General features: G+C 42.8%; 1 pseudogene; it reads right to left on the bottom strand.

Annotated features, from left to right (window-relative positions):
• Nucleotides 1-10,845: 10,845 nt before the first annotated feature.
• LOC129687816 (60S ribosomal protein L38-like) lies at nucleotides 10,846-11,946 on the bottom strand (annotated as a pseudogene).
• Between the last annotated feature and the right edge of the window lie 2,082 nt (nucleotides 11,947-14,028).

Raw genomic sequence — 14,028 nt, 5'->3', positions numbered from 1 at the left:
TTAGGGTTAGGGTTAGGGTTAGGGTTAGGGTTAGGGTTAGGGTTAGGTTTATTCTTAGGTTACCAGGAGTCAGGCTCTGATGTTTGTATGAAGAATCATGAGTCTTTGCATCTGTGATCCTAGCAGTCAGGGTGTGATTAATACAAAGTAGGGGATTTTAATTTCATTTCTTGTTTTTGTATTTTTGCCTCTACAAAAACAGAACAAAATAAGTAAATTAAGTTTAAAAGACCATGTTTTAATTTGGTAATATGGGTTTGTTAATGTGCTATGATCAGGATTTTGATTTTGATGGAGTGAGCTCAGATGGACTAGAGGAGGCATGTAGCCCAGGGGAGATTGTTTCTCAGAGAAGGTAACTGTTTTCAACACATTGATTTAGTTTGTGTAATAAGATGAGGGGTTAGGGGTCTGGCTCAGTGGAATGTTAGCCTTGTATGTACAAGGCCTGGGTTTAGTCTCCAACACTGAAAAGGAAACAAGGTGTCTTAGGGTTCTATTACTGTGAAAAGACACAATGACCAAGGTGACTCTTATGAAGGGAAGCATTTAAGGAGACTGTTTACACTTTCAGAGGCTGAGTCCATGCTCATCATGGTCAGGAGCATGCAGCACAGTGGCAGGCATGATGGTGGAGGAGTAGATGAGGACTACATCCTGATTCACAGACAGCAAGCAGAGAGACACTCGACCTGGCCTGGGCTTTTGAAACCTCAGGGTCCACTCCCAGTGACATGAATCATCCATACTTCCTAATCCTTTCCAAACCATTCACCAACTCGGGACTAAGCATGCAAGTGTATATGAGTCTAAGGGGGTCATTCTCATTCAAACCACCATACAAGGTTGCACCAATGATTTCTCCTTGCTGGAGTAGTGTTTTCCAATATGTGAGTAAGCATGCCCACCATAAGGATAGGAGAGATACGTTATATGTATTTTAGGGATGAGAAAGTAATGTTCCTGTAGGTAGGTGATTATGCTAACCACAGAACCATATGATTGTAGGCGTATTTTTTAAGCTATTTTATTTGGGTTCTTTTCAACCCTTTCAACCCTTATGCCTTCCAACCACCCAATACTAGGTAGGAGAGAAAGAAGGTTAAAGGGGTAAGTGGGTGTAGACCTCTTCAAACTACTCCCTGTTAACTGGAACAGGGTTGATCTTCACCAACAGGATATCTGAATTCTTTATTTCTTTGCTCAGAACCACTTGGAAAACCACAGTAGTAGCAGTAAGAAGTAGGGGAGCAGCAGTCTCCTCCTCCTCCCATCCAGCCCCCTAGAGCAGGAGGCAAGCCATAATCACCTGCTTTGAAGCAGCCTTTTAGCCAACACCTGGGGTTAAACAAAAACACTCATATAATAGAACTGGGTTTTTAAAAAAACCAAAACTCTCAATGCATATGAAAATCATACAGCTTATCATCCTGAGGATTCTGCATGGTTGGGGAAGCCATGTTCTTCCCACAGACTCACTTTGTAATGGTTAACAAGTGTTTCCCAGAATGGTTAGCTTGGGGGTCACGTACCTTGGTCAGGAACGGAACTGGAGAGAAAGAGCATCTGGTACAATGATCTGGGGAGCTAAGAGCAGAGACAAGCACTCATGCCCAGTACTCATCCAAGGCCTGGAAAAGCAGGACAGAGATGGCAGAACTCCGCAAAGCTGACTGATGATTGGCAATCATAGAGGCATCTCTTAACATAGGAAGAGGTCACATTACCTTGGGCAGAGAGTCACATTTGTCAGATGACTTGAGTTCACATTATTCTGGACACTGGCTTCACAGGAGTTTAAGTAAGTGTTAGGGACTAAGTTGTGTTGCCCCCAGATTCATATTGAAATTCTGGGTCCCAGTAGCAGAGGATGTAGCTGAGGAGATAGAGGGTTGTCTAGGAAGCATGAAGCTCTGGGTTCAATCCCTGATACCACATAAAGCAGGTAGGGTATGAGTCCAATGTTAGAGAGGTAGAGGCAGGAAGATCAGGAAGACAAGGTCAAAGTCATACCTGCCTACAAAGCAAATTTTAAGATTGGGCTAAATAAGACCCCATCTAAAAAACACATGCACACACATGTACATTCACAAATACATGTTCCCTTGCACATATAATTCTGTGTGTCTATCTTATTGTCCTACATGCACCGTGTAGCTAGTGTCCAGAATAATGTGAACTCAATTCCTTTGTCGAATGTGACTCTCTGCCCAAGGTGATAAGACCTCTTCCTCTGTTAAGAGATACCTCTAATAGTGCCCATCATCAATCAGCTTTGCAGAGTTCTGTCATCTCTGTCCTGCTTTTCCAAGTGTTGGATGAGTGCTGGGTCCAAGTGCTTGTCTCTGCTCTTGGCTCCCCGGACCATTGTGCCTGATGCTCTATGTTTCTCTTCAGTGTCTCCCCTACCCCTGGGTTCGAAAAAGAAAAGTTACCTTCCCTTGCAGATGATAGCTGGGGCAGAAAGACAGGAGGACAGACACACAGAATTGCGTGTGCAATGTGTGTGAGTTTGTGCATGCATTTGCTCACGCTTGCACGTGTGCATGTTTGTTTTAGTCAGAGTCTTATTTAGCCCAGCCTTAAAATTTGCTTTGTAGGCAGGTATGACCTTGACCTCGCCTTCCTGATCTTCTTGCCTCTACCTCCTCAGCACTGGGCTCAGACCATACCTGCTTTATGTGGTACCGGGATTGAACCCAGAGCTTCATGCTTCTTAAACAACCCACTATCTCCTGAGCTACATCTTCAAACTTCTGGGACCCAGAATTTCAATATGAATCAGGGGGAAACACAACTCAGTCCCAAACACTTACTTAAACTCAGTAACACTGTCTTCTGCTCTTCTGTTTTCTTTGCTTGGTAACACTGTTCTGTGCTCTTCTCACCTTTGCTTCAGGCACAGTTCTGTGCTCTTCTATCCTTTGTTCAAATCCTAACCCTAACCCTAACCCTAAAACTAACCCTAACCCTATCCCTAAAACTAACCCTAACCCTAATCCAAACTCTGGGCCTAACTCTAACCCTAATCCTAAACCTAACACTAACCTGGGCCTAACCCTAATCCTAACCTTAACCCTAACTTTGGGCTTACCTTAACCCTAACAATAAACCTAACATTCTAACTCTGACACTAACCCTAAACATAACCCTAAAATTAATGCTGGGCTTAACACTAACAGTAACATTAACCCTAACTCTTATCCTAAACCTAACCTTGGGCCTAACCCTAACCTTGGATCTAATCCTAACACTAACCCAAACCCTAAACCTAACCCCTAGCCCTTAACCACCCCATAACCCTAATCCTAACCCTAACCTTATCCCTAATTCTGGTCCTAACCCTAACCCTAACCCTAACTCAAACCCTAACCCTCAACCTAACCTAACCCTAACCCTAAACTTAACACTAATCTTGGGTCTAACCCTAAACCTAATACAAACCTTAACCCTAACACAAACCCTAACCCTAACCCTATTCCAAACCCTAACCTTAAAACCTAACCCTAAACCTGGCCCTGACTCTGACCTAGACCCTGTCCTTACCCTATCCCTAACCTTGGGCTTAAACCTAAACTTAATCCTGGGTTTAACCTTAACAGTAATTCTAACCCTAACCATAAACCTAACCCTGACTCTGGGCCAAACCCTAAATCTGACCCTGACCCTGACCTTAATCCTGACACTAACCCTAAACCTGGGCCTAAATCTAACTCTAACCCTAAACTCAATCCTGGGCTTAACTCTAACCCTGGACTTAACCCAAATCCTAATTATAAATCTAACCCTAACCCTGAACCAAACCTTAAACCTGACCCTGACCCAGACCCTGTCCTAACCCTATCCCTAAACCAAACCCTGGGCTTAAACCTAAACTTAATCCGGGGTTTAACCCTAACAGTAACCCTAATCCTAATCATAAATCTAACCCTGGGCCAAACCCTAAACCTGACCCTGACCTTGACCCCGACACTAACCCTAACCCTGGGTTTAACCCTATAACCCTTTGCCTTACTCTAACCCTGGGCCTAACCCTAACCCTAACACTAACCCTAATTCTGGAACTAACTCTAACCCTAACCGTAAATCTGGGCCTAATCCTAACCCTAATTCTAACCTTGGGTTTCACCCTAAGCTTAACTCTTTGCCTTACTCTAACCCTTGGCCTAACTGTAACCCTAACTCTAACCTCAACCCTAACCTTGGGCCTAAACCTAACTCTAAATTTAATCCTGGGATTAATCCTAAAAATAACACTAAACCTAATTATAACCCTAACCATGGACCAAACCTTAACCATGCCCCTGACAATGACCGTTACCCTAAACCCTAAACCTAACCCAGGGCCTAACCCTAACCTTAACCCTATAACCCTAAATCTAAACCTAACACTAATTCTAACACTAACCATAACCCTAACCCTCATCCTGGGACTCATCCTAACCATAAACCTAAAACTAACCCTAAACCTAAACCTAACCTTGTGCCTAACCCTAAGCCTAATTCTAACCCTAGTCCTAACCTTGGGTGTAATCATTACCCTAACCGGAACCCTAACCCTAACTCTAACCCTAACCATAACCCTTACCCTAATCCTTGGCTTCATCCTAACCATAAACCTAACTGTAACTGTGGACCTAAACCTAACTTTAAACTTAACCCTAACTCTAACCCCAACCCTAACCCTGTCCCTAACCCTAACACTAACCCTAAACCTAACCCTTACCTTAACCCTAATTCTAACACTGACCCTAATTCTAACCCCTAAACCTAATCCTAACCCAAACCCTAACCCAACCTTAACCCTGCACCTCATCCTAACCCTAACCCTAAATCTTGGCCTAACCCTAACTCTAACCTTGGGTCTAATCCTAACCCTAACTCTAACCCTATCCCTAACCCTAATCCTGGGTCTAAACCTAACACTACCCCTAACCCAAACCCCTAACCCTTACCCTAAATCTAACCCTAATCCTAACCCTAAACCAAACCCTGGGCCCAACCCTAACCCTAACCCTAACCCTAACCCTAACCCTAACCCTAACCCTAACCCTAACCCTAATCCTGGATCTCTTTCCACCCAGACCTGGAGATAGTCCTTTTTGTTTGTTTTATCACTTTTCCAGGGAGGGATACTGTGTTATCACTGATAAATACAGTGTGTTTTCCTCCTGGGAAGGGAATGAGAATGGTTTGTTTGTGAAGAGGAAAGCTGTGGCTTCTCACAAGGGAAAGTAGATTTGTTCTGGTCAGGAAGCTCAACAAAAAGAGGCTGGATTGGATACAAAGTAGCCAGGGATGGATGAGGTTGGTTGTGAAGCCATTTTCTCTGACCTGCAAAAGCCTTCTTTGCTCTGCTCCCTGCTACTGTGCAAACTGCACAGGTCTCCCCTTTAGGGAGGAGTTTCCTCACACCTTTTTGCTATCTGCTCCTGTCAGTGCTCCTGGACGATTCCCTTCTGGTATCAACTTTTGGCTCCAGTAATAGACCTGGCTACAGGTTGCTATTCTCTCTGCACTGGGAAGCCTCCCTAGCCAGCTGCCACCTCCTAAGGCTTAGACACCAGTCTTCCAGCATCCTCAGCGGCCTGGGCTTTTTGGGGAATCTCTTCTTGGAAGCATAGAGACTGAGTTTGGAGAGCTGCAGTTGCTTCCTGCATCTTCCACTCCCACCAGAGCCCAGGATCTTCTCTTGTCTTTTCAGTTCTCCCAATCACCTTTTAGCAATAAACAATTTATTATTTTATTTTTGGTTTTTTAAAAGGATTTCTTTTATTTCTTCGTTGTGTATATGAGTGGGTGCACAGGTGAGTGAGTGCACAGGTGAGTGAGTGCACAGGTGAGTGAGTGCACAGGTGAGTGAGTGCACAGGTGAGTGGGTGCACAGGTGAGTGGGTGCACAGGTGAGTGAGTGCACAGGTGAGTGAAGTTGCCCTACGAGGACAAAGAGGACAAAGGCATCAGGTCTCTTTAGAGTTGTAGTTACAGGCGGTTAGGAGCCGCCTGACCTGGGTCCAGGATCTGAACTCTGGTTCTCTTTGAAGACCATCTCTCCAGTTCAATTTTGAAAAATTTTATTACAATTTATTCACTAAGCCACCACCCTTGTCCCTTCCCAATCCTGCACTCCCTCCTTCTTCTCCTCCCATGCCTCTCCCCGAGTCCATAGGGGAGGTCCTCCTCCCCTTCTCTCTGACCCTAGCCTATCAGGTCTCATCAGGACTGGCTGCATTGTCTTCCTCGGTGGCCTGGTAAGGCTGTTCCCCCCACCCCCAGGGGGAGGTGATCAAAGAGCCAGCCACTGAGTTCATGTCAGAGACAGCCCCTGTTCCCCTTAGTAGGGAACCAACTTGAAAACTGCCAGCCCAATTGTTTTGTTTTTTGTTTGTCTTCAAAGCAGAGTCTTGCTATGAATCCTAGACTGTACTTTAATCCATGATCCTCCTACCTCCCAAGTGCTGGGGTTAACCTCATAGACGTGTGTGCATGCATACACACCCTCTGTCTTCATATATATATATATATATATATATATATATATTTTTTTTTTCCTGTGTCATAGACTGAACCACATATGCTAGACAAGGGTTCTGACACTTCATACAGCCCAGCAATAATGTTTATTTTTAAGATATTTGATACTGGCATGGAAAATGTGTACAAGTTAGATGAGGCTATTTTATAAATGTGTTTAAACAAAAAAATGTTGGCAGTAGAAATTATATAACTTACCAGAGAGAACAAAGTACAGTAAAAGTGTAGGTAGTAAAAATGTCTCTCAGAGAGAACATTAAATGAATGATTAACTCTTTTATAAAAAGTATTTCCAGTAATATTTTGAGTAGCTCCTATAATTTTCTGCCTGCAAAAGACAAACTTAAGCCAGGTGAGGCGGCACATTGTTGTTATCCTAGCATTCAGGAGGAGAACCGCAAGTTCAGCCTGGAGATGCAGCTGAGAGGCAGAGCGATTGTACGCAAGGTTCCAGGTTCAGTTCTCAGTACCACCAAGAAACAAATGAAGCTAAACAAACAAAAATCACCTATGCTTTCAGCTTAAGGGTATTAACCACCAAGCCTGATGGCCTGAGTTTGATCCTCAGGATCCACACGGTGAACTGACTCTCGAAGGTCATCCTCCAGCTTCTATGTACGCTATGGTTAGAGGAAGCACACATACACACACACAAAAAAAAATGTAAAATGAAAAAAAATATCAAGGCCAGAAGGATACATAGTGAGGCCCTGTCTCAAAAGAAAAATAAAGCAATAAAAATGAAGAAAAAGAAGAGAAGTCAAATTAAAAAAGATAAATAAGAAAAGGAGATATAAGATCATATCTGTACTGATTTAAGAAAATCAAGTATCTTTGTAGTTTCAAATTTTAGTGTAAGACTAAGGCGAAAGACTAGATAAAGGGCAAAAAATAAAGAATGAGAAGAAAGAGGTAGGCAAAGATGTACAATTACAGATTAAGGTTTTGATTTTAAAAACTGGTGCTTGCCAATGGTGGTGGTGTACACCTTTAATCCCAGCACAGAGATGGCAGAGGAGATGAATCTCTGAGTTTGAGGCCAGCCTGGCCTACAGAATGAGTTCCAGGACAGCCAGGGTACACAGAGAAACCCTGTCTCAAACAAATAAACAAACAACAAACAAAAAACAGAAAAGGAAGAAAGAAAAAAAGAAAAAAAAACAGAAAGGAAAATAAAGGAAGGAAAGTGGTACTTATTAAACAGAATGTGTGTGTGTGTTTATGGACATGCTTGTGCACAAGTGGGCGGGCTTGCACGTGTAAGAGGTGTGTGGCATACAGTATCTTCCTACATCACTCAGCATCATGTTTTGAGGCAGGAGCTGAGTCTAAAGCTCACTGGTTGGCTAGACTCTTCTGTTCGGCCCTCACAGCCCTATAATCGTAACAAGTAGTTACAAACTTGTCCAGAATTTTTAGTGTGGGTGCTGGGGAATCAAACCTCATGCTGGCATGGTGGGTGTCTCTCTGGCCGAGTTCCTCCCAAGCCTGGTGCACGGAACTGTAGCGAAGACATTATGGTTCATATGGTGTGTGTTATAATAAACAACTGATGAATCAGATAAAGGAAATCTCTTTTCAACATATGACTAAAGCCTTATGTTGATAATATACTGAGATACCAAGATGTAGTAGAAGATTAAAGGCAGGACTTCCTTTTCTAGTGCCTCAAAATGAAAAGAACAAACTAAGACAATACTCAGTCACAAAAAATACTTAGAGTGATTTTTGTTTTTGCTGTTTTTGCAAAAGGGTCTCAGGCTGGCTTCAGTTTTGCCACATAGCCAAGGATGACCTTGAACATCTAATTCTTTTGCCTTCGCCTCCCCAGTGCTAGGACTACAGGCATGGACCACCATGCCCGGTTTCTGGACTTCCAGGGATCAAACTCAGGGCTTTGTGTGTGTGTCTGTGTTAAGTAAATGTCTGCTAACAGCTTCACCCAGACCTTATAGGGTTTTTTTTTGTTTTGTTTTGTTTTTTATTTTTTGCTGTTGTTGATGTTGTTGTGGGACAAGCTCTTATGTAGTCAAGCTAGTCTCCATCTTACTATGTAGCTGAGGATGACCTTGAACTCATGATCTTTCTGCCTCTACCTCTTGAGCACCAAGATTATAGTGTGCCAACATACCTGGCTAGAAAATATTAAAATATTAACTATCTAGTCAGGAATTAAATCCAAAATAAAACAACTGCTAAGGAAGTTAAATTAAACTTAGATTCAACACATGACTCGGCATCTCCATTACAGGGTGCTTATAGAGAACTGAAAACATGTTCACACAAAACTTGTGCACAACTGTTGGCAGCTACACATTCATAACAGCTTAAAAAAAATAGAAGCCGCCAAAACATCTGTCATCTAATGATAAACAAAATGTGGCATGCCTACACAGCATGTGTAATGCAGCCATGACAATGAATAGAGGAGTGTGTGGTGGCTCAAAGCTTTAATCCAGCACCTGGAAAGCAAAAGGGCACAAATGTCTGTGAGTTCAAGGCCAGCCTGATCTACAGAGTGAGTTCCAGGCCAGCCAAGATTTCATAGTAAGAGTGTGTATTTAAAAAGTTAATGTTATGTCTTTATTGTAAATGCCCTTTAATGTCTACTTTCCCCTTAAGTGAGCTAAGCTGCTAGATCGGCAGCTATTGGACCCTTGAGCAGGGAGCTGTGACTAAGTAGCCCCTCTTGGAGACCAGCCTGACTGTCCTAACAGCGCCTTCACAGACAGCCTGAGGCCCCTGAGGACTCCCACCTAGCAAAGATAACTCAGATAGATAGATAGATAGATAGATAGATAGATAGATAGATAGATAGATAGATAGATAGATAGACAGATTTATTATGACTACAATGTTCTGCCTGCAATGTACACCTGCACGTCAGAAGAGGGCACCAGATCTCACTACAGATGGTGAAGTACTTTAGATGGCCCCTCCCCCCTTACACCTGCAGCTATTTTCACTTATGACAAAAGGTGGCGCACTCCCCCTGTGATTCGGCAAAAATGTCTGCGATTGGTAGAGCTCCCAGTTTAGGATTAATTGGTGAACCTGACTTGTAACCGGTGCAGAAGCCCGTGCATGTCAGGGCTTGCAGTGGGTGGGTGAGAATCCACACACAAACGCGTCATGCCCTCTCAGGGCTGTACGCCGTGCGCCTCCATAGCAGGCTGCTTTCCACTATTTCCAGTTTAGTCTAGGAGGACTCTCACCTGTTTGCTGCCTCCACCCCAGTGTGGCAACAGGAGCCTCAGCAGGCTTTCAGATGGTCTCTTTGGGTTCATGGTCTTCATCATGAACTGATCCGGCAGAGCACAGAGAACACACTGGACTCTGGCTTCCAGTTCTGGTGGTGATAACAATGTTGACACTGAGAAAGTAGCTGAGTTACAGAGAGCTACCAAGAGCTAGGGTCTCTACACGGAAGTCTCAGAACTATAAAACTAGCTAGCTCACTAAGCAGTTGAAAGATGGAGGCAGGAGGGTCAGGAGTTCCAGGTCATCTTTGGATATATAGTCAGCTCAAGGCCAGCCTGTGTTATATGAGATCCTGCCCAATCTCCCAAAAAAGAACAATTCCAGGTTGGCACCAAAGAATTCTAGAGATGACCGAGAATAGATACTGCAAGGAGCCAATTTGGTGACCAACTCGTGTAATCTCAGCACTTAGCAAGAGGATCTCTGTGAGTCTGAGGCCAGCCTTGCCTACACATTGAGTTCCAGGATAGCCACAGTTACAGAATGAGACACCAATTTAAAAACAAGACAAAAACACTGAGAGAAGGCAAAAGTAACAAAGGGCAACTGAGCATCAAGAAAGGGATTAGCTAAAGGTGGGAGCTCAAAGCGCAAAGACTGAAAAGCCCCAGTTTGAGCTAATTGACAAGGATATGGAGCCAATTGTCCCAATACCCAAAGCTTAGGCACTGAAACTCCAGCCACCTGATGCTGTCACTAAAAGCTGAGAGCAGTAAATTTCCTCCTTGCATGGCTTTGAAAGCTTGAGACATAGACTTCTGGCTCTGAGTGTAAAAGTCCAATGTGTGATCCACCAGCACCAGAACTGGCTCTGAGCCTTTCCAAGGTTTCTGTCCAGATACAGCACAGAATCCCAAATCCCAGATACCTGTTTGTAACAGTGTGACTCCAATGAGATACACACATCAAGGCGAAGCACAGTCACAGAAACTAGACTCTAGATTTATTGTTGCATAGAGGTGACAGGAACTGATGACTGCAGAATCCTTGTTTGTTTGTTTGTTTTGCTTGGGGATTTTAATACAGTCCAGTCCAGAGGAGGATGTCTGTTCATTTAAATTTCTTCATTGCCAAGCCAGGGGGAAGGGACTGCTTCAGGCTCTCTGCTAGCTCCTTGTCTGAAATGACAGATGTAAAGGTAGCTGCTGCAACAAATCTTGAACTTCACATCATCCTGAAAGATTTGGTATCCTTTTGCCTGGCCATGAGCAAGAAGTCTTTCTTTAAGCTGGTAGGGACTCATGTTTTTAATCCTAGCACTCTCAGGCAGAGGCAGGAAGAACTCTGTGAGTTCAAGGCCAACTTGGTCTATATAGAGAGCTCTAGGACAGTCAGGGCTACATAGTGAGATCCTGTTTCAAAACATAAAAAGGAAAGAAAGAAAGAAAGAAAGAAAGAAAGAAAGAAAGAAAGAAAGGAGAAAAGCTGTCTTTCTCTGTCTCAGTTTCCTGAGCATGGTGATGGAACACTTGGCTCTGTGTGGAACAGTCCAAGAAGTCCACAGCTACAAAGTCCCTTAAAGTCAGATAGAATATTCTGGAGCTAGATAATGATGACAATTTTATAGCCTTTCAGATTTGCTGAAACCATGAATTGTATACCTTAAAGGGTGGATTTTGTGAAATGTGAAATAAATCTCAATTTTAAAAAGTTTAAGGGAGAGTTGGCAATGTGACCTTGATAAAACATTTACTCAACATGAGTGTCACTCTAAACTTAATCTCCAAAATCGCTTAAAAAGTAAAGGAAACAGCCAGTGGTGGTACACGCTTTTAATCCCAGCACAGAGGCAGGAGGATCTCTGTGAGTTTAAGACCAGCCTGGTCTACAGTGTGAGTTCTAGGACAGCCAAGGCTACACAGAAAAACCCTGTCAAAAAAAAAAAAAAAAAACCAAATAAATAAATAAATAGGAACAAAAAGCATAGTGAATTACAAATGCTGACAGGGACTGTGAGACTAGCACTCAGGATGTGAAGTCAAGACTATGACATCAGGGTCAGCTTGGACTACACCAGGAGTCCTTGTCTTCAAAAGAAAAAAATAGCTGGCTACTTGGTATAATGTTCTTTGGAATGTATACAATTTCCCCTTGTTCATTCACATGCTGATTTCTCTCCCCTACTATCTGGTTTCAATCCAGACATTGCATCGTGATGTTTATTGCCAATAAAACAACCAGCCAATTCTGAGCAATGGAGAGAAGAGGTTGGGACGTCCTGGGCTGGAGGAAAAGGAAGTGAGTGAGAAGGAGGTTAAAAAGAGAGATCTGAGAACAGAGGACCAACAGAGATGAACGGACATAAGATATGACTAAAAAGCATGTATAATGTGGGAAATCAATAATTAATATTAATAATCATCAACACTACTCTAGAAATAAAATTAAAATTAATAAAAACTGGAAAATACGTATTTCTTAATATTATAAAATTCCAAATTTTCAAGGAAAGTGGCCTGATTCTCAGGTATGTAACACAGTGATAAATGTAATGATCTAGTTGAACACATAGGGACAAAAGCCTGCTGCAACTCTTGGTAGTTGTATAGAGAAGAGACTGGGTTAAAGACACATTTTTCAGTACACACATGCATTTTAACTACAACCATAGTTCTGCTGTCTCCTAGAAGAAACCACTCAGACTATCTATTCAAAACAATAGAAAGTCTTTTTAGAGAGCCAGTGGGTGTTCTGGACCTGAGTGCAGTCCTGAGTCTTTCTCAGGGTGAGCTTTTACACACAAAAACTGTATCCTGGGTTGACACACCTCAGTCAGCAAAAACAGTTAGCCAGGAGAGGAAGCACAGAAGCCAAAAAGCAAAGTTAGCACTTTAAGGGACTTTTCTAGAAATATGTATGAATTTGGCCTTTGTTTTGGCAGATGTTGCTGTCTAAATCCTGGGTTCCAAGGCCTGAGTGGTACTTCCCTCATAATGTCAATTGAGCTAAGCTGTAAGAGCCTGTTATAGCAGCAGTTTGACAAAGACCTAACCTTAACCTTAACTCTAACCCTAACCCTAATCCTAAACCTAACCCTAACCCTAGCCATAACACTAGTCCTAACCATAATCCTACCGCTTGCCCACACCCTAACCCTAACCACTAACCCTACCCCTACCCTCTAACTCTACCCTAACCCTAACACTAACCCGAACCTGAACCCTAACCCTAACCCTAACCTAACCCTAAACCTAACTCTAACCCTAACTCTAACTCTAGCCCTAAGTATAACCCTGACCAATAACCTTAACCCTAACCTAACCTTAACCCTAACTCTTAACCTTAACCCTTACCCTAACACTAACCCTAACCTAACCCTAACTGTAACAATATCCTAACCCTAACACTAACCCTAAAGCTAACCTTAACACTAACCTAACCCTAACCCTTCCACCTAACCCAAATCCTAATCCTAACCCTAAACCTAACCTTAACCTAACTCAAACACTAACTCCTAACTCAAACCCTAATGCTAACCTAACCCTAACCTAAGCCTAACTTAAACATTAACCCTAACCCTAAACCTATACCCTAACACTAAAACTAACCATAACCCCTAACCCTACATGTAACAATACCCTATCAACTAAACCTAACCCTAACATTAAACCTAACCCTAACACATAACCTTAAACCTAACCCTAAACCTAACCCTAACCCTCACTCTAACCCTAACCTAACCATAAACCTAACCCTAACCCTAACTGAACCCTAACCCTAAACCTAACAATATCCCTAATCCTAACTCTAACCCTAAAGCCTAACCCTAACCCTAACACTAACCAATAACCCTAACCCTAAACCTACCCTTAACCCTAACCCTAACCTAAGCCTAACCTTAACCTTAACACTAACCCTAACCCTAACTCTATCCCTAAACCCTAACCCTAACACTAACCACTAACCCTAACCCTAAATCTAACCCTAACCTAACCCCAAATCTAAGTCTAACCCCTAACACTAACCCTAACCCCTAACCCTGACCCTAACGCTAACTCTAACCCCTAAACCCTAACCCTAACCTAACCCTAGCCTTTACCCTAACCCTAATACAACTCAAACAATAACCCTAACCCTAACCTAACCATAAGCCTAAACCTAACACATAACCATAATCCTAACTTTAACCTTTAACCCTAACCCTAACTCTAACCTAACCCTAACAATTACCCTAACCCTAACCTAACCCTAACAACTAACCCTAACACTAACCCTAACACTAACCTAACTCTA

Source organism: Psammomys obesus, unplaced genomic scaffold (genome assembly GCF_907164565.1).
Source record: "Psammomys obesus unplaced genomic scaffold, mPsaObe1.curated_primary_1811, whole genome shotgun sequence".
NCBI lineage: Eukaryota > Metazoa > Chordata > Mammalia > Rodentia > Muridae > Psammomys > Psammomys obesus.
The sequence above is the reverse complement of the archived record's forward strand: the minus strand, read 5'-3'. Positions and strand labels throughout refer to the sequence as shown.